This window comes from Macrotis lagotis, chromosome 2 (assembly GCF_037893015.1).
Source record: "Macrotis lagotis isolate mMagLag1 chromosome 2, bilby.v1.9.chrom.fasta, whole genome shotgun sequence".
NCBI classification, from domain to species: Eukaryota; Metazoa; Chordata; class Mammalia; order Peramelemorphia; family Peramelidae; genus Macrotis; species Macrotis lagotis.
The window spans coordinates 2,718,959-2,740,136 of NC_133659.1; the positions used below are offsets into that span (position 1 = coordinate 2,718,959).

The window sequence follows — 21,178 nt, forward strand, 5'->3', positions numbered from 1 at the left end:
AAAAAGTTTCAGAGTCTCTCCTCTGCTATGAGTCAGAACTCTTCCCTGGTTTGGTGTCTCACACCCTCTCCACCTTGCTCTTGTCTAGATCACTGACTGTTCCGCCTTGATGTTCTCCATCTCTCAGCAGATCATGTCTGCCTGGCTTTCGCCATCTCTCTTGCCACTGCCTCCTAGACTCCCTTGTCTGGTCCCCTGCCAGAGAGCTTTCCTGAGCTGCCCAGTTGTTTGTCTGCTCTCTTTTCTGACCCAGAAATTGCATTGTTTTTACTCTTTTGGATTTTCCTATGGGTACATTAAGTCTGTCCCTTCATGGTCAGCTCTTAGGGCAAGAATTGTTTGTTTCTATCTTTAAAGCTAGCCCGCTACTTGAGAGTAGTGGACCCTGGGAAGTGTTTGCTGAGCTGGATTGAAATAATAGCTCCCCCCCCCCCAATTTACCCATTCCATGCTGGAATCAAGAGAGATGAGAGGGTTGTAGTCCAGGGTTCTGGTCCCAAGCTCTCTGCTTGGAGAGAACCTCAGATCAGCCTCTCTGGGGGCTTCTCATGCCCTCTGGACAAGCTAGAATGGAGATGCCTTAGTTCCCATTTATGTTCCTGCACTTGTTGGCAACAGAACTCCCAGCTCCCAAACAAGGACTTAAGGGAGCAGATGGTACTGGTACAGGCCGTGAGGAAGCAATGTCTTCATGGGATTCCATAAATGAAACAAGAAGCACCAAGTCCTCTCCATGGCCCATATTCCATCAACATGACTTTCCTCCCTCTCCCATGAGTCCCAGTCTTCCACATGAGAAATTCTCAGATTTTAATCCTGGAGCCACCCTGGATATTAAGAATGCTGAGACTGAAAGTAAATTTGAATTGGTATTTTCTTCTTCATTTGAAAAATTGTTCTTTTTAAAGTAGGTAGGGTTATACATTAGAAAGGAAATTTATCTTTCCAGGGTAGCTTTCCACTGGGTTGGGCATAATCCTATACACCCATTGCAGACTCCTTGACCTCCATGGCAGCAGGACTGCACCGCCTGGGACCAGTAGGCTGGTGAGCCCTTGTCGCGGCTCTGAATGTGACTCCTCTGGGGCCTTGAGTGAGTGAGTAATCTTTAGGGAGTGCTCAAAGCTGAGCTGTAGAACGGGGATTACACCATGTGGCAGTGCCCACCTCTCAGATTGGGGTGAGGATTGATGAAGGGACAGGCTGACCCGAATGGGGAAGCCCAGTAAATCACTCCCTTCAAGGGACTCATTAAATCCTTGGAAGCTGGTGGCTCTTTAGGGCACAGGAAAATATAATTTACTAAATGGTCCCTTGCTAGCCTCCAAGAGGCTAATGGGCTTTCATCAAGTGAGGAATTGCTTCCTTCTTAGGAGCCTGATCAGGCCCTCAATCTTGTAAATCACTTGGCAGGCCTGGGCTTCATAAACTGTGCATATTAGGGACATTAAAGAACTGTCATAATTTGTCTGATCCTAACCACAGAGCTGCTACTGGGTTCCATTAGGATGAGAATTCTCTTGCTGGAGCCCAGGAGCTGAGTTCAAATTTGGTAATGGCAGGGACTACCTGCTGGGCCTTGGCCCAGGCCCTCCATCTTACTGGGCCTCAGTAAAAGAAAAGAGTGGGGCCTGACTCTCAGAGATTCCTCCCAGCTCCCAGTCCACCATCCTCCACAGTAGTCTTTGGGACTCAGAGACTCCCTATGTTAGGGAGTGGTTTTTGTACTTGAAGAAAAGCAGTCAAAGGTGGTGGTGGTGTATGGCCATGTCTGCCTCCACCAGCTTGAAGGGTGGACCAAAAGGAGAGTCCTCTTACCTTGCAAGGTGAAGCAAGGCTGGGGCCTGAACCTCATCTCCTTGTTAGAAAGAACTAGGTGAGAAAGCTTCCTCTGCCAGCAGGGAATGGGCAGCTTGTCTACACCTGTGGATCTTGGTGGCTTCGCATCCTGAGAGGTTCAGAGCCTTGCTTGGGGTCACAGAGCTGGCCAAGGTCAGAGGGGGCCTTGACCTCAGGTCTTTCTGTTTGTTGGGCTGGGACCTAAACTGTTTTTTGCAGTTTAGGAATATAAGGATCTACCACTCATAATCTGTTTGTTCGTGTTATGTTGATGTTGGCTATAGCATCATAAACACCTAAAACTACCAGAAAATCTGGGGGAAACAAATGTTTGTCTTCCGTTTTTGGAGCGTAGGGAGTCAAAACAATCCCAGAAATGCTATTCTCCCTGGACTTTTTCATCTTCTCCATAGCCCCTCCCATATACAAACCAAACAACCACTCCATTGGGAATGCTGGCCTCTTACGCATCCCTGCACTTTAGCAGCAGACCACTGCTGATTGATGTGACAGAAAGGTATTCTTGGCCCATGTTTGCAGTCTTGGTGTCTCTCTCATCACAGGTCAAGGATGTTCTCACTGCAGGAACTCTTTCAGGGCAAAGACTATTGTCTTTTTTTTTTATCAAGAACTGATTCATTGGACCCAAAGGGACATTAGTTGTCCTCAAGAGTTAATATAACTTGGCTAGATGCCTCCTTCTGCAGGGGAGAGTCAGAATCTGAAAGAATGCAAATCAAACCAAAAAGATTCAGTATATTTGTGTGTGCCAATATATCAAGGAAATAGGTTGAGGAGAGAGAGAGAGAGAGAGAGAGAGAGAGAGAGAGAGAGAGAGAGAGAGAGAGAGAGAGAGAGAGGAGATGAATCCATGAAAGAAAGTCTCTGTGTTGGCGAAATAGTAATCAAAACCAGAACTATAACTAGAAATATTTTCATCAGGTAAAAACCTGTGGGTAAGGTTGGGAGAGAGGGTACTTAGGGCAGTTTCCCCATGGATTTAGTCTGAGATAAGGGTGGTCAGACTCTCTCACAAGAGATAGGAGGAAGGTCAACCCCCTGACAGGAGCATCATAGTGTTGATATCCATTGAGGAGATACTTTGAGTTTGGATGTGCCCATGCATCCTGCCCTTCTAAGGAAGAACCTTTCCCCCAAAGGCTGAAGCAAAGCTCCATTTGCCCAGACTGATACAAGTTCACCTTCATTTAATTCTCTAAAGTACAAAATACTTTCTTCACAATAGTCCCATGATCTAGGTGATGCAAATATGATTACTTCTATTTTATTGATTAGGATATTGCCTCAGCCTGGACATGCCCCAGATCCCACAGGTAGTGGTGGCAGAACCAAGAGTAAAGTCAAGGTGAGTCAAGAAGTCTTTATTCATCCTTAAGTCTGTGCCAGGCCCTCCCTAAGAGCTGAGCAGACTCAACTTAGAGGGAAGGACCTCAGGGGCCAGAGGATCCTACACATACATAAGAAAGAACCTCCTTTTCTGTGGGAGTACATCAGCTCCCCCAGCCACCTTTGCCTTCCCCACCTGTCTGCTCTCCCTTTCTCCCTGATGCCATCTTCTGTTCATACTACCCATATCTTGCATGTGACATAGTAGCTTGTGTGACATTCCCCGGGACTGTACCCCCAGCTCCTTTTCTCCCCTAGTCCTCTTCCCCCCTCAATCTTTTCCCCAGAATTTGCTCCCTTTCTCTCCCAGGTCCTTCTCTCCCTCCCTCTCCCCTTCGAAGCCCACCTGGCTGTTGGTCCTTGCTCTCTGATACCACCTTCTGCTCACACCCACTCTTTCTTGTGCAAGTGAGATGTCTCCTCATGACAGTGTGAGCTCCTTGAGAACAGAGGCTGGGTTTGGCCTTCCTGATTGCCTAATCCAGGGCCTGCCTGTAATCAGTGCTTACCAGTTATGACTAGCCGATGCCTGAAGGGAGGCCAGGCAGCCTCTGCTCAGGGTGGCAGCCCTGAGATTTGATCCTCTATTGTCTCCTCCCATATTCAGGAAGGAGGGACTTTCCCCTGTACCCAGCTGCTTTTCCAATGAACCTTGTACTTTGTGGGCTGGGCTGGCCTTTGAATGCATGTTAATGAGGATGCTCTGCCCTCTGTAACCAAGAGGTGTAGACCCTCATCTTCCTTCTGGATTGAGGTCTTTCCATAAGACTACACAACTTGTTCCTTTTGTTCTAATAGTGGGTCCAGGGCTCTTCTAGAAAGGTTTCTTTCCAAACCCTTTCTCCAGGGGGAAAAGAGGGAGAGAAAACGTGACTCTCATTTGGCTCCCTCTCCTCTGTTAATCATATTGATGAAGTGTTTCCTAGGTGGTTAGCGTTGGGATTTCCACCCGAGGAGACTGTATGTGAGTGGGGATGGGAATGGGGGAAGAACAGGCTATCAGCTACCCAGACCACAATCTCTCTTTGTCCTCTGATCAGCCCAGCTAAATCGTATTCAGCCAAATTTTTGCCTTTGTCTGCTGATGGAAAGACTTTCCAGGGCCAGGCTGCCATTGATTTTTTCAAAGATGGAGCCTCCCACCCGAAGCTCCCTGGGGACTTAGGGTGTTAGAGAGTTGATCCTTGTATTCTGGGTCATTAACATCCCTCCCCTGTTTTTTCTTTCTTTCTCCCTTCACATAAAACCTTGTTGCCACTTACCAGGTTTCCCAGCTCTGAGTTTCCCACTTCTAGGGGTGGGGGTGGGTGGGATTGAGGCTGAGTTAATCATAGACATTATTTCATCTTGTAGGAGCCTGGTAATTTTATTCTTATTGTAGCTAAAAGATCAGCCTGCTCTGTGTGCCTCAGGCTTTCTGCCTTGAAACACATGCTTGCCTGGAGAGCAGCTAGGAAGGGAGTTTTGAAAAAAAGCCACTCAGAAGCTAATGTAGTTTTCTACATAATGTGGGTTTATTAAGCCCTCGTTGCAGCATTATTCATTGGCATCTATCATTTTCTAAGCTAGAGGCTTAGACTCAGATAAGGCTTCATCAGAGAGAGCAGAATTATTCAGCACTGGCTTATCTGCACTAGAAGCTTGGGGGGCATGGCTTGGCTGGGTTTCCAGCCAGGGACAGTGTGGGCTCAGGTCCGCACCAAGGTCAGCTGCCTTGAGCTCAGGAACATTTCCATTTCAGGTTCATTTTCCCAGTAGTTCTTGGACTTCCCCAGTTCCTTTTCACTCAGTTATTTCCTTTATACTTGCAGACTGAAGGGGGAAACATCCAAAAGGCAATTCTCCAGCAGGCAAGTGACAATCTTAGCTGACAAGGATCAGGTTGTTTTTATAGGGGGATGGGAATGCTAAGAGTGAACATTCATCTAGGGGGCTGGGAAGCTTGTGACACTGTACATATCTTAGCTAGTTTGATCCTCACCTTCACCCTGTAAGGTAGGTGCTATAGAAACTGAGGCAGAGGGCCACGAGGTTGCATTACTTGCCCAGATCCCAATAGCAAGTATGCACCTGAGTCAGGGTTTGATCTCAGATTTTCCCAGCAAGTTAAAATTTATTATTGAAAATCTAAACATCTACCTAAAGTTTAGTAACTTTTTTACACTTAATTAATTTCAAGATGCAAAGTATTCTAACAATTTTTTCTATAGCTTCTTCCAAGGCACAGTGGAAGTCCTTCTTGACTCAAAAGGGCAGTTAGGTGGTGCAGTGGATAGAGCACCGTCAGCTGTGTGACCTTGGGCAGGTCACTTCACCCTGATTGCCTCTAATCTAGGGCCATCTCCAGTCATCCCGATTCCTGTCTAGCCACTGGATGGACCCAGATGGCTCCAGAGGAGAAAGTGAGGTTGGGGACTTTAGCGCAGCACCCCACCCCCACATACACACTCAATTCCAATTCATATACTTATCAAGGTATCCCCTCACTGATGTTGTAGTCTTCTCAAAAATGGAGGAGAAAACATTATTATTACTATTTTTATTATTATTATTATCATCATCATCATCATTACCTTGGCTCAAAAGGTTGCAACTGGTTTTCTTTTATTCTGGTCCTGCTTTTAGGAATTTGTATTCATTTATTCATTCAATCATTCACAAGCATTTTTATTGTCTACTATATTTTGCACTCAGTGCTAGAGAGGAATCTCTGCTACCAATGAGCATACGTCATATTCTATTATTTCATAAAGATCTTTCCAGATTTTTGTATTTCTTATCTTGTTGGTCTTCATTGAATTATGGCATTTTATTACATTCATAGAAAGCAATATATCCAGCTATTTCCCTGTTCCTAGACTTATAGGTTGTTTCCAGTTTTGCTTTGGGTTTTTTGCAATTACAAAATGTGAGCACAGATTTTTCCTGATTTCCTCCAGTGTCATTACTTTGTATTTCCAGCATTTGGTTAATTAATCTCTCTGTGTCCATGTTGTTTTCCTCCAAAGAATATAAGCTTATGGAAGGCAGGGATGTATGTTTCCGCCTTCTCCCTACTCCGAAGAGAGTGGAAAGACCTTTAAACCTTCCTGAGCCTTGTTCTTCAGCTACTTTCCTCCCCAGTGGAGACTAAAAAAACAGCTTAGTTGAAGACTTTAGGAATTAGTGCTTGGCTTTTCCTCTCAATGTTCAGCAAGCCTTTCTTGGACTCCTATGCATATGTACTTTGGACAGTGCCACAGCTTTGCAGCTAGAAAAGAAGTGAAAACTATGACCATAGTCTACCGAGGCAAGGTTGGCAGATAAGACAAAATGGCAGCCTGGCTGATGTCAGCAGTAGTCGACAGCCCCTGCCATGTGTTTACTGGTGGGCCTAATTTATTGACAAAGAAGCTAACTCTGTGCAAACCTGAGTTGATTATATTTGCTGATAATCAACAAAATTTGACTTTCAATGTCCTGCATATAATTCTGCCAACCCCAAGAGGAAAATATATTTGCCATTCTATGAATGAGTTGGCTCATCCTTGAAAATAATCCATATTTCTAACAAGATTTAATTCATTACCTGAAGAATTTACAGAGCTCCTGCTAACAAAAATCCTGACTTTGATAATAAATGGCCTTATTCCTCCCATCCCCCAACACAGTCAGAATTAGATATGATGCATCACTTGGTTTTTCTGGGACAGAAAGAGAGAGTTCTGGATCTGAAGCCAGAGAAAGGGTGTCAACCTGGACTTTACCTTTGTTACTCATAGAAGTATGGACCAATGGCTTAACCTCTCTTCCCTAGAGTTTCCTCGTCTGTCCAATGCAATTGGATTTAGGTGAACTTTTAAGGCCCCCTTCCAAGTCTAGATCTATTTGGGGATCAGAGAAATTGGGTCAATCCCAAATCTGACACTTGTTATCTGTGTGACCTTGGTGAAGGCATGTCTTTGGGTTTCATTTCCTCATCTCTAAGATGGGGTAGATGGACATGGTAGTCCATGAGGGCTTTTCTAAGATTCAAATTGATAAAAGTGATGTGTAGAAAGGAAAAAAAGACCGTTAGTTCATGGGTATCAATTTCAATGGACCCAGGATCACAGAATCAGAGACTATCTAAATCAATGCACAGGCAAAAGAAATACATCCTTCTTGTGTCCAATCCAACCCTCAGGGATAACTCATCTCTCCTGCTAGATGAGTCCTTTTCTGATTGTCTTCAGCTGTTTGTTATTTCTCCATGCCTGGGAACAATTTTGTGTGTTATTTACATCTATTTTTACATTGACTTCCCTAGTTCCATATTTTTTCCCCTGATAGAATGTAAGCTCTTTGAAGGCAGGGACTGTCACCCTAGCTGGACCATAGTAGGCAATTAATGAGTGTTTTCTGAATTGAATTGGATTGAATCATAGAGGAAAATGGTTTAAAGTTTAAAGTTTGAAAGAACTGCTTTGTTATCTTACTACCAAATGTGATATTTAAAAACAGAACCCATTAAGTCCTCAGATTCATCCACCCAGCTCTCATAAGCTTGGCTGAATCAGCACCTACATTTTCTGCTCTTTCCTTTTTGGGTTGTTATTGGCTTTTCTTCCACCTAGAAATGTTTCAAACTTAGAACTGTCCTGAGTAAAAAGCCCCATGAAACATGATTCTGTACCAGAACCCAGTGGATGGACTTGTAGTAGGTAGGGCTAAGGGAAATCTGGGAGAAATTCCTCAGGGAGAGGGAGAATGTGGGTTATCTAACTGGATCACTTATTTCACTTACCAGGTCTGTCACAGAGAGATTACAATGCATAAATAGGGAGGTGAGGCTCCCATTTTAAAGATGAGAGAAACCATGGGGCAGAGATTAGGGATGAGGCCCAAAGGGAGTTGGAGACCAGAGCTGGTCTGATATCAAAGCTCTGAGCCAAAAGGGTTAAGAGAGGTTTCAAGGGTCAAGGCCACAGGTTGGACAGCGGTGGCATGTACCAGATACACTGCTCAGGAAAGAGTCTATCAGAAGGCTGACTATCCCCAACAGCACTTCCGTCTCTCCAAGACCTTTACTTGGAAAGTGAATCTGCTCCCCCCCCCCCCCCAAGGACCTGGTCTTCATCTTCATCAAGACAGCAAGACAGGTGGTTCTTTCATCCAAACTGACCCATCTTTTCACTCAGAGAATTCTCTGGCTGTTGCCTTGAACCAGACAGTCGATGTTCAGCTAAATTGATGGAGTTTCATTTTCTAATTGCTGACACTAAGCAAAGAGGCTTAGATTGCATCAGCTCTGAAGAGCCTGTCAGCTGTTCCCCAGCAAGCAAGGTCTTTTCTGTCACCACCAAATGCATTGGATGCTCCATTGGACTCAATCCTTCAGGTCTGTGGAAAATCTTTTGTTCTTCTGAGCTTTCTGCTCCTTCTAAAATACTAATCATAACGGCACCCATTCACAGACCTGGATTGCTGCAATAGACCCCCTTCCTCCTCCCATTTTCATGCCAGTCAGCTGTCATATTGATCTTCCTTAGGTACTTTGACCATGCCACCTCCTATTCAATAAGCTCCAGGACCCCTTGCAACCTTTCCAGTCCTCTGGCACCTTCTACTTGTGCTCAGCTTTGACCTCCAGGATGTTCCCACTTAGCACTTCCCAGCTCAAGGCATTTTCTCTGGGTTCTCCATCCTTGGACCTCTCTCCCTCCTCCTCTGTCTCCTGCCTTTCCTTAAGTACTAGCTAAAATTCCATCTTCTACAGGAACCTTCCTGGACTCCCTTCTTTGTAGAATATCTCCCATTTATCCTTTGTATAGGCTTCTCTTGTCCATTAGTCTTCCCTCCTTGAGGGCAGGCACTGACTTTGACCTTTCTTTATAAACTCAGCCCTTAACACAGAGCCTGAACAGAATAGGCTACCTGGTGACTGACTGCCTTTTTCACTTTGCCTTGGAGAATTCCTCCCTTCCTGTTGACCACATTTGCTCCCCTGGTATGGGAAATGCTTATACTCTATTGACTACTGAGGTTTAAATATCATATACATACATGAGCAGTGGCCATAAGGGATTATGCCTTTCTTGGAAGCCAGGAGAGCCTCCTGATTATGACCCTATATTGTCTCTAGTGCCCTGTCCTGTCCTCCTCCTTAGCTCAACAAGGAGCCAACACATGCATTAGCTTTCAATCTTGTGCCCCCATGTGGCATGTCATTTTTGATAATCAAATGCATATAAGGAGCTTAAAAAACATTCCAATCTCATAGAAATATGATCCTTTTTCATTCATTTTTCCATGATGCCCTGATTAACTGGACAGTGAATAGACACATTGGGGATGGTGCTCTGTCTTATATGGCTTGTGTTGTTATAACGATTTTGTTGCATTTGAAAATCCTTGAAACCTTGCTCATTATGGATGAATGGATGGCTTACATTAGTGATATTAGCATCCCCCACCTTAATAAATTTGCAGCATTTTTACAATTTCTTCTAATGGTCCATAATCAGAGCTCCCTTCTTGCTGGACCTCTACCAAATGCATTTCAATCAAAAATCAGCATCTGTCTTCTAAAAGGAGCCTAGTCTACAATGTTTCTCTATAATCACAGGAGCTGTATGGTTTTTGATGTAGAGATGACTTGGGGCAATGCTGCTTCATATTGAAGGATACAAACTACTCATGGTCCCCAAGAACTCAAGGATCCACTGTAAAGAATTTTCTGAGTCTGTAGGATAGTGTTCATTCCTACATATTATTGTTGTGGGAACTTGCAACATGTATGGAAAAGGTTGATCTCTTAGCCAAGGAAGAGTGATTTCCTGGCAGGTTTCTTTTACTCAGTCTCCTGGAGAGAGGAAGAAGTATTCCTTGAGTTTCTGGAGAGTTCTAGGACCTAATCTTTTATAGACATAATGGTGAGGTTTCATATAGTGTCTGGATGACTTCTTGAAGAGGGGAGGGTCAGGAATGTGGCCAGAGCTACAATCTAGAGGAACCAGAACATGGACTTTGTTCAATTCGATGACCTTGAGCTACTTGTGTGGTTCTCATCTGATGGTTTGGTTAGGAGCTGATTTCTTTAGGAAACCCGAGTTTTTCCCTCTGATGAAAATCTAAGTTGTTTGGATAGTACCAAAAAAAGTCATAGACTTCCCAGGGGGTAAATGAAGGACTCAATAAACAAGGGGAGACTATTTGTCATGACTATTTGTCACGAGAGGCCATTTTTATATTTTACATTTTCTGTGGAAGTAAAAGCAATCTTGTCTCTGATAGACATTGTTACCTTGAAAGCTTACTTGAGAACTTAGGTCGTTTTTATCCACATCAGTCCAGATCTAAACATGGACTATGAGTTTCTTAGAAAATACAAATGAGTTAAAGATTTATAATTTGGGGGAATAGTCCAAAGACTGGACCTGATCTATGTAAGTAGAGAGTTTATGGGCTACAAGTGGTATTTACATTCCTGCAGTAATCCTCACTTGTTAGAATTGATGGACCTTGTTTTCCTCTCTCCCTTTGACTTGCTATTGAAAGTCCCTTTTAAAAAGCTACCAGATGGCCTTTCTTGTTCTGTGAGACAGAGGGTGGAGCTGGCCTGGCCACTACAGATATTCTTGGTTCCTGGGAATTTTCAGGAGCAGGTGGCATAACTGATTCTCACAGATGCCTAAATGCTCCCCAAGGGCCATTTAGCCCAATGGGATGGGTGTAACCTTGTCAAGCAGCTGGCTGGTGCCACTATTGTTAGCATTCTGGGCATAGCCATCACATGCTGGCTCTGATAGCCCCCCCCCCCTTCCTCCCTCTGTCCTCTAATTTCTTGGTTTTTTCCTGAATGACATTTGCCACTCAACAGTATCCTTAGTGGCTCTAGAAAAGGGTCCTAGAAAAGGAGCTGGAGCAGAGTCCTCCTGCTCAGAGTTGCTCAGCAGTAAGGCTTCAGGCTCCTTCCTTGGTCATGACAAGTGGAAAGGAATCACTGGAATTGGCCTCTTGACTAAAATTGATGAAAGACTAGAGAAGGCTTGAGAAGGAGAGTTCACTTGATGAAATTATGTCTCCAGAGACACAGGAAGGTGAACCAGAAGACTCTGGTCAGAAAGTTCTTTTCTTCAACTTGACTTAAAATGATGGCAGCCTTTAGTTCTTCCATGGCTATAATTTCTGGAAATACACGTCCTTCTTGCTAGACATCATGCCCTCTATTGTGACTAATAAAATCTATTGAACAAAAATACTTCTTGAGATAATTCAGAAAAATCTCAGTACCCACCCATATCAATCAATGGGCCATTGATTACTACCATAAGGAGCATGGCAAGTTTCATTATCTCTTGAGCCTCTAGGTCCATGATTACTTTAAGGGTACTCTAAGCATAGATTTTCATTGATACTGTGGCATGGAAGAGGAAGTGTTGGAGTCAGACCCATCCCTAGTATTCCAGTTATTTGTGTGCATGATCTTTCTCCACTCATAAGATGATGAGTTCCCTGGGAAGACCTGTATTCAAGTCTGCTTCTGGTACAAACTGACTGCATGACCCTGTGAAAGTCTCTTACCTACTCAATGTTAAGCCCAGTGTTACTTCACCAGAGACTGTTTGGGTAAGTGTATTTCGATATATTTCTTTTAAAATCCTTTGCATTTATTTTGTCCATTTCATTTTATTTTCTATTTTATGCATTTAAAAATATTATTCGTGAAGGCTTTAGCCCCTCCCCAAAGAGCTGCAGGGCTCAGAAAAGGGGAGAACTCTGTCTTGAAGCTGGAAATTTGACCCTTTCTTTGGTGAGGAGTTGATTTGTCTGGAGGAAACAAAAGCAAAGGCTATTTTGTTCAGGAGAAATTGAGGAAGAGGAGGAGCTACTTCCTTCCTGGTGCCTGTGTCCCCTGCTCCTATGTTCCTTTACACAGAACCTGTTGGTTGGGTTTTCTCTGGTTTTTCCTTTCTTCTCTCTTGCCTTGACCTGATGGGTCCTCCCAGGTCCCTCTGGATTCCTCTTGTCCATGTATCACCAATAGCCCCTTCATGATCACACCATTCCTGATGTCAACTCAAGGACCTATGGTCTTCTGGCCCTGAGGTTTCCTCTTTCTACCTTGGCCCTGATGGGTCCCCTAGGTTCCCCTGGATTCCTCCTGCACATCCATGGCCAATGAACCCTTCATGTTCACACCTTTCCTGGTACCAGCCCAAGGACCCATGTTTCTCTGGCCTTGAGGTTTCCTTTATGCCCAAGATCCCTATGGGCTCAAAGCCTTCATCTCAACTCCCCAGAGTGACCCTTGAGGGATTCCACATGCTATGCATGACAAAGGAAAGCCCTGAACTGTGCTGGCCAGTTGTACACAGGCATGTTTCTTGCCCCCCCCCCCACATTTATGCATTTGCTGCCACCATCCTGGAAAGATGAGGAGAGAGCCAACCCCTCTGCTGCTACCTCCTCCAAAGCTTTTTCCTGGACCCCAGGTTACCTCCCATGTGGGTGGGGCTTGCTAGGCAGAAGTTATTTCAGGATAATTAGAAAACTCCTCAAATTCACTCAGACAAATTTTGTGACACCGGCTCTCAGAACGGGGAAAAGAACAAAGGACTCAGCCCTGCCCAGAGTGGCAGCTCACCTGGCTCTTGTCCATGAATCAAAGTAATTTAGATTGCCTAGAAGGGCTCTGGTAGTTTAGTCATCAACTCACTGTGAGATTTGTTTTCCTCTGGGTGGAGCCCACCCAAGTGTAACTTCAACCCTAATCTCTGCTTCCTTCTGGAATAGTACCTTGACCTTGGGAGGGAGATGATGTAAAAATACTGGAAGCTCAGCCATTAGTGATTGAATTAGAATTGAGTTTCTGGTCTCCTGATTGGCAACCCAGCGACCTTTCCATTTTGGGTTGTTAGAAACACAGAGACTTCTCCCTGGAGCAGGGTTCTATTTTGGCGCCCATTTCCTTGATTGGGTGTCATAGAAATGCCCCTGTGTCTTGCATAGAAAAACAACTCTTCTCCAATGATCAATAGGATTTAAAAATTCATTCATTTCGGTTTTTACGTTGTGTTCATTATCAAATATTCTATTTCCCCTTTTCTTTCCAGTGAGCTTTTCCTTCCCATAAAGATTTAAAAGCAAAAACTAGTTGAGCAAAATCAGCCATCACATTGAAGGGATCAGATAACATCAACCACATAACTGACCCATGGTGTGGAGGAGGGAAGTGGCTTTGTCCTCTTTTCTCAGAGATTGAGATTGATCCTGATAATCCCATGGAGGTCAGTTTCAGAGGTTTTTCCCCCCTTTTTCATTTTCATTTCTCTCTCTCTCTCTCTCTCTCTCTCTCTCTCTCTCTCTCTCTCTCTCTGTCTGTGTGTGTGTGTTTTGGATCTGTTACATTATTGTGCATCAAGTACTTTGCACTTTTTCAAAGTTTCTTTAAATTCTTCCTATCCTTTTCTTTTCTGGCACAATAATGTTCTCATATTTTCTTATACTATAATATATTTGGCCAATGGCCATCAGTGGGCTCTTTGCCCCCATAAAGAGAATATCTCAGTGCATTCTTCTTTGAACTCTGATGATTGGATTTTAAAGCTGGAAGAGACTGAGGACATCTAGTTCAACTTCTTCATTTTACAAAAAGAGAAACAGAGTCACTGAACTGTGAATTGACTTGTAAATGTGTGAAAGAGTTGGAAATTGTTCTCTACTTTCCTCTCTATAAACTCAGGAGTGCCTCACTTAGGTGAATTTACACTGGACCCATTCATTCTTTCCCTTAGCATTGATTAAGGACCCATATGGGGGCTAGGGATACAAAAGATGGTGATCCTGTCCTCAGGGGGCTTGAATTCTATTGTACCCAGAGACCAAGGGCTTGCTCACAAGTGATGAAGGTGGTGAGGAAGAGAAACATTTCCAGCCTGGTGATGTCCAAGGGGTGGACCTCAGATATAGAGTGGTATGTGTGGGGAACAGCAAAGAGATGAGTTTGGCCAGAACTCGAGTTTGTCAGGGAGGCATGTGTGATCAACCTGCAAAATTAGGATGGGGCCAGATTGTTAAAGGCTTCTCTGCATTTTATGTCAAGGACCATAGGGAGCTACTGAAGCTCCCTGTTGAACAGGGAGCAACACTGCCAAACCAATAAGTTGGGGAAGAAACTCCCAGAGTCTCCCCTTTCTCCTCAATTAGGAATCTCATTTTTCTGCTCTCTCTACCCTGGATTGTTGGGATCCCCTGGCACACCTAGTCTCCATTCACTTCTGTCCATCTCACTTGCCTAGAGGTAGCTCCAAGTCTGGAGTGAGGAAGACCTGATTTCAAATGTGACCGACTAGCTGTGTGACCCTGAGCAAGTCCTTGACCTCTTTCTGACTCAGTTTTCTCAACTGTAGGGCTATAAGGGCACCTCCCAGGGTTGTTGAGAGGATGAAACAAGGCGATACCTGTACAGGATCTGGTACACAGTTGATGCTTAATTAATGCTTCCTTCCTTCTATGGTCAGCTGCTTTTTCCTAAAGCTCAGTTCTCCTTGGTGTCCTTTAGTGGAATTGTTGAGTCCAATAGAAGTAAATTATGTCCTCTTGTTGAAGCTTCATGTTATGGGGAGAGGGAGAAGAATTTCAAAGAATTAAGAACAGAGTGAACTCTCCTTTGCTGTAGCTCTGGCTCTCAAGAAGTCCACTCCTCCCAGAGCTGATGATGCTCCTTGCCCAAGAAAGAAACTTCCCCTCCAGAGTCAGCCAGGGCAAAGGGACTCAGACAGAGGCACTCTGGGTGGGCCCCGCAAAGATACCCCCAGAGCACTTTTACAGAAATAACCCATTTTAAACAAACACACAGAGTACTAGCTAACGATGTTTCCATGCAACACTCTGCTTATTTAAGGTGGTAATTGCAGCAAATGACAATGATTATACACATTTTTCTGGATGTTCAATGCATAATTCATCCCTTCCCCTCCCTCCTTAGGGCTGAAAGGTGAAGAAAACCAAATATATTCTGGCAATGAGGTGGTTCTTTATCGACAGAGGGCCTTATTCTTTAAGATAATCGAGGAATATTAATTCCAAGTTGCCTTCCCTGTTTTATAAACTTCTTTTCCAACTCTCTTCTTCTCTCCCAAACAATTTAATGCTTTCCTGTTGAGCTCCGGGTCGAATGCATTAGAACATTAGTGATGTCATTAGAAATTGAAAGCCCCACGGGGGGATGAGGAGTTGAACAATTTCTTTGGCCCTGCTGTTCTTCCTCTTATACTCCATATGGAGCAGAATAGAATGCAAGTCATTAAAAAATTAACATTCCCAATTTAGGCAATGCAAATGAATTTGTTGCACTTATTAAAAGTGAGTAAATCTTCTCTAAAAAAAATGGGAGACTTGGACAGTTGGTTTTTAGCCAGTCCTTCCTTGAATTTTGAAATCCATCCATCTTTGGTTTAAGGCTTTGTTTTGGAATTTTTTTTGGGGGGGAATACCAGAATTGTCAACAATTTAAGAGCTATTCTGGAACTAGCCTGGGTTTGGAAGTAGTGAGTTCAACTCTGCCATTTTTTCCCAGGTGACTGCACAAACTGCTCTAGGACTCAGTTTCTTTTTCTATAAATTAGGGGTTTGTCTAGAACAGGAGTTCTTAACTATTGTGGGTCTCTTGATCCTTTTTTGGCAGTATGGTAAAACTTAAGCATCCCTTCTCAGAACCATATTTTTAAACAATTCAAAGAAATACTAAGTGTTGTTGGAGGTGGGTGAGTCAAGATGTATTTTTCTCCCATTCATTCAATATTGGACCCTTAAAGGATCCCTCAAGTCTCTTCCACCTTTAGACCCTGTGATAAGTTCATCCAATACATTTATTAAATGCCTCTTGTGTTCCCAAAGCCTGAGGAGCCAGAGCAGATTTAAAGTCTAGAGGGAGTTCCCACATACTTGAACATCTGATAAACTGCTTTATTTTGTTTCACTGCTAAAAGTGACAGGACCAAGGACAATTGTCTTCAAGATCAATCAGTCAATGAGCACTGATCTGCCTGGCTCTATTTGAAGTTCTGAGGATACAGAGAAAGGCAACACCTCCGCCCTAGGCCTCAAGGAGCTTCTGATGGAAGAGACAACAAGCAAACAATGGAATGTACATTCGAGATATAGACAGGGTAAATAGGAAGTAATCTGGGGGGGGGGCCACTTCAAAGATCTTTAATTTCTGCAGAGTTGTCTCTGTCTATACATGATAGATGATGTCAGGGTCACTGTGGTCCATGATGGGGGAGGCCCCTCCTTCCCCCCCACCCCTTTATAAGCTTGACTGATCTCTGGACAAGGTTGTGACACCTGGGAAAGGGACTAGTCTTTACCAGCTTGGTGACATTGCCCTTAGATTGTAAAATTCAAAATAAATAAATTAAAAAACCATCCAGCCCAAACATCATAATAGTAACTGATGTTGAGATCTCACTTTACACAGGGTGCTAACAGTCTTCCTGCAGTTTTAACAACTAAAAATTAAAAGGGTGCACTAAGACTTTGGGAGACCCTGGATTTCCTCAGGCGAGCCTTATGACAACCCTACAGGTATTATTCCTTTCACTTTTTATTTTCATTATTCTTTTCATTTGATAGATGGGGAAATTGAGTCATGGAGAGGTTATTTGAATTGCTCAGTTAATAAGGTATTAGGTAGAATCAGAACTGAGCTTTTCCTGACTCTGAGCCCAACCATCTCCCCACTGCCCCTCACTGCCTTTCATTGCAGCAGGGATGGTTTTTCTCACAGATTATTCAGCTTCCTCAGAGTTGGTGATTTTCTGGAGAGAATTCTGCCTTGCCCTCCTGACGTGACTAGCTTCAGGAAGGGCAATAGAAAACACTTTCGTTTTCCTCACAAGTCTGACATTTGATTCAAATGTCATATTTGATTAAAACTTGACCTCCTCATCCTGACTCTGTAAAGTTCTACAGTGGAATCATTTCGGGAGGCCTAGGATGATGTTTACTGAAGCTTTACCTCCGTGATAGCATTTTTCTGGGCAAAGACATACAAGATCCAAGTGTTTGATTAAAAAGGGGTGGGTCGGAAGGCCCTGCCTATGGGGAGCTTTTTAATGGGGTGGCAGGGCCTCATCCTCACCACACAGCTTCAAATTTGTCCTTGACTGGACTAGTCTTTCCTGCTCTCCCCTGCCAGTCCAGGCCCTCCCCATCCTACCAACCCACCTCTTTTTAGTGGTCTCCAGTGACTTTGGCCTGCTCTTACATTCCTTCGGTCCTAGGCCTCTTAGCTGATCTGCTGTTCCATTGTCCTGGCCCTGATGTTGGCCCATTTTCAAGTTGTCTTCTTGAACATGTTTCATCTTCCTAGATCTTATGGAAGATCTCAGGGAGAACAGCTAGACCACAGGGACTTTCTAGGCTAAGTGCCTCATTCTACAAATGAGGAAAAGGAGATTTGGGGATGTTTAGTGACCTTCTAGGGTTATAGACTCAGACCTGGAAGGAACCTCATGCACTATATTGTCCAACTCATTTTATAGAGGAGGACAAAGTGATTTGCTCAGGGTTACACAGGTATGAGGGTTGATGGTATCAGACAAGATTTGAAAATTGGTCATAGAATTCTAAAATTTATCTTGCCTAGGCAATCAGATCCACCCCTCCTAATTTGATATATAAGTAAACTGAGGCTCAGGGAGACTGACTTCCCCAAGGTCATATAGGTAGCAAGTGTCAGACACAAGATTTGAATCTGGGTCTTCCAACTACCAACGTGTTTGGATCCTCTCTTTGTTCAATTTTTATTTTTGCTCTGTTAGGCTTAAAGGTCTAACACTATGTTAGGTGATCAGTGAGTGCTTTTATGAATTTCTATGAACAAAACCTTGGTTTTCTACCTCACAGAATATTGATTGGTTTTCATCCAAAGCTTGTTATTGTTGGCAATCTATTATTAAAACTGTTTGCTTTTGAAGACTGACGATGGGGATCTTCCAAATGGGGAATGTGTTTGACTTGCCTGGCTGGAATGGCTGTTCTTGCAGACTCCTGGCCAACTGGAGAGGGGAGTTGGGCTGATAGGAACCTGGGGTCCCAGGCCTGAATAACATGGAACTGCCAAGTATCATGAAAGGACTGATGGAGCTTCACACTGAATAGTCTAGTATCCAAGGAACAGCTGATGGGTTGGTTGGTTGGTAGTCTTTTGAGAATGACTGTCTGCTCTCAAACCAGAAACAAGGACAAACCATTTCCCATTTTTTCATGTCATCTTCCTCTAAAGGTCTATGAAAACAGCTTCCAACAAAATGCAGACAAGTCACTGCAGAGGGATGGGGGCAGGAAGGTGGGTTGAAAAAGATTTGGCATTAATGAAAACCTGTTGGATTTGAACCATTTAAACTCCTTAATTTAAATTACTCAGCAGCGAAACTTCCTTCTTCAGAGACTTTGGAAAATAAAATCTCACCTTTCTCCCCATGGTTACCTTGCAAACAGGACTCCACCCCTCACGCCCAAACAGGAAATCACACTGGGATTCACCACCAAGATATTAGACTATTGAAGTGCATTTGTTGCTATTGTTCAGTCATTTCAATCACATCTGATTCTCCTTGACCATTTGGGGTTTTCTTGGCAGAGATACTGAAATTCTTTACCCTCTCCTTCTCCAACTCATTTTACTGAGGAGAAAACTGAGACCTTGGTAAAAATTCCTTCTGGCTGCTATTTCTCCCCCACTTCTCCCTTCCCTTCACCAGTCCCTATTCCAGTTTTTAACAAAATTTTAATTGTTTTTACTTCACTTAAATTTCTCCCTCTCCTCCTTCATCTCTTATAACATATTACAAAAAGAAGAGGGGAAAAATGTCAGCTCAACTGATCAGTGTGTTTTTCAAATAATTATTTTTTCCAATTATACATAAAATTTTTAAATTGTTTTTAAAATTTTGAGTTCCAAATTCTCTCCCTCCTTTCCACTCTTCTCCCTCAATGAGAAGACAAGCAATTTGATATGGTTATATATGTTCCATCATGCAAAACAAATTTCCATACTAATCATGTTGTGAAAGAAAAGAAAGACAAAAATAACCCAAAGAAAATTAAGTTTTAAAAAAATCAATTTTCTCTCAGAGTTCATCTAGTCTTTCTCTGGAGGTGGAAAACATTTTTTCCTCATGAGCCTAGTGGAATTGTCTTAGATCATCGTATTGATGAGAAGAGCTAAGTCACTCTCTATTAATCAGAGTCCAGTCTTGTTCTTTTACTTGCTATTTTACAATGTTCTTCTGGTTCTGCTCACTTCACTCACCTATAGCTGACCGGGTTTTTCTGAAATCTGTCTGCTCATCATGTCTTATGCACAATAATATTCCGTTACGGTTCTTCCTCACCTTCTTGGAGAGAACTCTCCTGATTGTCCCAGATGATAATGCTTGTTCCTGCTTCTCCATGCTTTGTTCCTCTAGTTGGCAGTTTGAGGGCAGGTACTGTCTAATGATATGTTTGGTATCCCAAAGACCTGGAACTTAACCCATCCATGTTTTAGGTGGCCCTCTAAGATCATAAGGTGAAGAGAAGGGGGTGACTTGCATTGCTTAACAAATGGCTTTGCTTTTCCAAAGCCTTTGCCCTTCATTTTCTTACCTAGCTAGATCTCAGACCTGCTTCCTGCTCTGATTTCTGACAGTAGCATAATCCCCTTATCATCACTATAATTCACATTTGTCTAACTATTTAAGTTTGGGAAACAGTCTTCTCCAAAAACCAATGGGAGGTAAGTAATACAAGTCTTATCATCTCCATTTCATAGATGAAGAAATGGAAGTTTTTGACCAAGGCCAAGCCCAGACTATAACTCAAGAATTCTTTTTGCCAGAGGAAGAGATATAGAAGAGAACTGGGGAGTAGGTGAGTAGGCTGACCATGACTATGGGATCCCATATTTGGCTTTGAGAACCCTTCATCATTGCCTCCCTCCCACCTTTCTAGTATCTTCTACACACTCTGCATCCCCAACCTGCCTTTTTGTATTCTTCACAGAAGATTTTTCATCTCCTGACTATTTTTTGCCTGAAACTCACACCTTCCTTGTGTCTACCTCCTGACTTCTCTGGCTTCCTTTAAGTCCTCCTCATTCTTAGCTCTTGACTTCTGAGATGATCCCCATTGAACCTCTAAATCCGATGTGTCTATAATGATCTGCACATGTCTCCCCCATCCTTGGGAACTCCTGGAAAGAAGGGACTGTTTTCAATCCTTCTGTTTCTCCCCAGGTCTTAGCCCAGTAGTCCAGTGGCCAAGGAACGTGGTAGATATGAGTATTCTTGTTCACTGATTGACTCAGTGTTGGGGACTACAAAGAAAGAAAGTCTAGTAGTTGCAACTTGGAAGAGTAAAATGAAAATTTATCTTGAGAGAGAAGCCCTGGTAAAACAGAGAATTCCAGGAACACTAAGATTGGAAAATGCTTTTCAGTGGCATAGGACCAAGAGAGTTCTTATAGATAGAATAAGCTGGCAGAATTAGAGTTTTTGAGAGATGGGCATCTCCTACCCTGATTGACAAAACAAGAGGAAAAAAACAAAGTCAAGTGGAATTTATGCTTGATATTTTTCTCTCTTACTCTTCTCTGGATTGAATGACCTTCCTTGATGTGACTTGTCTGTTTGAAAAGTCATTCTTGACACCCGATGCTACAGATAGGACACAGACAGAGGGCACAAAGATGACCCTGTTCATTTGGCTTCTTGCTGAGGCATGACTATTTTGAGAGATGAGGCATAAAGGTGTCATTATTGATGTTATTTTGTCTTTACAAAGGGCTGCATTATAAACTCTAGGCAGGGGGTATCTAGGAAAAGGACAAAGAAAACAGTCTCCTCTTCATTTCATTTCCTGCTGAAGTGTGAATAATTTAGGTGGGGAGATTGGATGGGATATGCAGCTAGTGTCCTCCTAT

General features: G+C 43.3%; 1 protein-coding gene across 3 annotated transcripts in view; it reads left to right on the forward strand.

The window, feature by feature from the left end:
• SLC44A5 (solute carrier family 44 member 5) overlaps positions 1–21,178 on the forward strand; it is a 380,222-nt gene that overhangs the window by 113,759 nt on the left and 245,285 nt on the right. For 2 of the 3 annotated variants that reach the window (XM_074221155.1, XM_074221159.1), the window contains exon 4: positions 20,030–20,127. The exons of the other annotated variant lie outside the window; for it this stretch is intronic. The gene's annotated coding sequence lies outside the window, so the exon portion shown is untranslated. The remainder of the gene's footprint in view (positions 1–20,029; positions 20,128–21,178) is intronic. 3 annotated transcript variants of the gene reach the window in all.